General features: G+C 42.0%; 1 long non-coding RNA gene across 1 annotated transcript; it reads left to right on the forward strand.

Moving 5' to 3' along the window:
- Nucleotides 1–666: 666 nt before the first annotated feature.
- On the forward strand, nucleotides 667–1,489 carry LOC135572204 (uncharacterized). The gene is made up of 2 exons (XR_010464124.1): nucleotides 667–885; nucleotides 1,178–1,489. It is a non-coding gene; the product is annotated as an uncharacterized LOC135572204 (long non-coding RNA).
- The last annotated feature ends 1,161 nt before the right edge of the window (nucleotides 1,490–2,650 follow it).

Here is a 2,650-nt window from a genome sequence, read left to right on the forward strand (position 1 = left end):
TAACATTTATCAAATCATGTGTACTGGAAGAAAACCACCGATGGGTTGAAATTCCTGAAATCAGGCGCTCCAAAGGAGAGTCAGGTATTAACTGGGGTCGATCAAGGGTAGAAAAAAATTTCTCAGCGGTCCCCGTTTCACCCATTGGACTTCTGACAGGGACCAGTAGGTTTGTGAGGGAGAGGCCATAGATATGCAGAGAGCGTGAACCCAGAGCACGTAGATTCCAAGGGAAGGAGAGGAAGACTGACAGAGAGAGAGAAGGGGACAGATAGAGGGAGGTCTTTGTGTTTCTCTCCACTGTTTGAAGCCTATAGCCTGCTTTGCCACACTCAGGCCCAGTGGCTGGCCCGGACCCACTTGGTCTTCTGTTTGCTTTAGAACCCAACGGACAGCACACACACACACACACACACACACACTCCTGTGTACATAGAACGTATACTGAGGGAGACACACATACACTTAGTTTTGATCATCCAGATTCACATTTCCATACCTTTTCTACTTTTAACACACATACACACTAATTAATAGTTCAGTGGGAGCCTGCAGAAAGGGAGCCCTTGTCCCGCTGGTTAAATAATGAAACAGGCTGGCCAGTGGCTTTGGTAGGGGTTGCTATGGGTACACTGGGAACGGGGAGAGGGGTGGGTGAGAGGACTGGACTCAGTGAGAGAGACTCAAACATTCCAACCCTGATCGTTGCACATTTGAAGCAGAATTCCCAAGGGATCGAAGAAGTGGACTCAGTGAAAGGGAGATCACACAGACAACTTAAAGACAAAGAGAAGGAGAGAGAAAGGTTGAAAAGAAAGAGAAAGAATAAGGGAGCAGGGAAAGAGAGAAAGAATGGAAAGCTGAAGACTTCTCATTAACAAATAGGTAAGTCAAATAAAATGTTATTCCTCCCATGCTTCGTAAACAACAGGTTCGACTAACATTGAAATAAATACTTACTTACGGGCCCTTCCCAACAACGCAGAGATAGAATTTCAATTCAATTTTGTTGAACAAATGTGGAATAGACATTGAATTGACGCCTGTGGCTAGTGCGTGGGTCTGTGTGTGTTATTTGTGTTTTTTCTGGTGGGTGTGTGTCAGATAGGCATGACTCATTTCTAGAACTCTTTTTGTTTTAGTTCCAGTAACTGTGTCTTACTGTTCACCTTACCAGGGAAGGCGGAGAACAAAAAAAACTACCCCCACAGTAGAACACCGTCACATTTTGTTGCTGACAACGACCTCTTCATTTTCTACAACTGTTGGGACGCACCACCTGCCTAAAAATGACCCAGAGAGGAGGGAGAGAGTTGGTGATAGAGGGGAGGTGGAGAAAGAGAGAGAGAGTACAGATCGATAGAGATAAAGAAGAGAGAAGAAAGCACAGAATATTCTCCAATGAAACAGTAGGATCATATACACACTGGAACCAGTGTTAAATTAATACACTGCTTAGTGTAAAACTGTATTAAAATTGTGAAATGTGGTTGTGCATCAGCAGTTTTTCCTCTTATGCCAGTCACTAACCAGGTTTCCATCCAACCTTTTTATGCAAGTAAAGTATATGTCGGATTAAAAAATGACATGACAGGTCTGATGGAAACAGAACCTTTTTTGGTTATCTTTCCAAACGTTGGCAAAACAAAATATGCTAGAAAAGGTGGGTTCTTTTTGAGTGTGTAAAATGTATTTTGCAAGAAATGGAGGAAACGCTTTTATGAGCAAATGTTGATATAATAACCTTCATATCGAAGTAAACTTAGAGTCACATGCTGGCATGTTGTGTGGTCCTCCCACTATGACTCGTCGGGAAAGCATGTCGTTTATTAGGCTACAGCTTAAATAAATGATTAACTTCACAGGGTGGTGAATGGTGCACGGTGATGAGCTTGATGCTCCTTTCTGAGGGTTTTATTCTGGTGTCATGATAATCTTGCTCTTTTGTCCATAATAATAATCTCATCATGTAGGCTATATGTGCGCTCTAGCCAACAGCGTGCAGATACATCTGTTGGCTAGAACGCACGTGCCAATACCATAGTGGACACACTCGCAATATAACGCAAATAATTTTGGGGTGAGAAAACCAGCAGTAATTTTGAAAATGAGATGGAAAACCATGTAACTTGTATTTTTTATTCAGTACATAGGAATTTAATATCAAAAGGTATTGTTATTTGCACTGTCTTCACACACAGCCTTATCTGCATCAAATCAATTTAATAGAAACATCTCTGGTGGGAAAATGCACATTGTTTTTATCCCCCGAGAGTCGATTGACACACCAGTGTGTAACTTCTGTTTGTAGCATCCATACCGTTTGGGCTACAAACGAATGTGACCCCCCCACAAGTGTCACGGGACTTGTCTGAAGCTAACAGGTACTGGTAAAAATATATATATATATATGGGAAAAAAAGATCTACCAATAGGCACCCTTCTTTGTGATGGATTGAAAACCTCCCTGGTCTTCGTGGTTGAATCTGTGTTTGCTAGACTGAGGGACCTTACAGATAATTGTATGTGTGGGGTACAGAGATGAGGTAGTCATTCAAAATCACTATTGCACACAGACGGAGTCCATGCAAGTTATGTGACCTAAGTTAATTGTTACTCCTGAACTTATTTAGGCTTGCCATAAAGGGTT

Source organism: Oncorhynchus nerka, linkage group LG1, assembly GCF_034236695.1.
Source record: "Oncorhynchus nerka isolate Pitt River linkage group LG1, Oner_Uvic_2.0, whole genome shotgun sequence".
In the NCBI taxonomy this organism is placed as follows: domain Eukaryota; kingdom Metazoa; phylum Chordata; class Actinopteri; order Salmoniformes; family Salmonidae; genus Oncorhynchus; species Oncorhynchus nerka.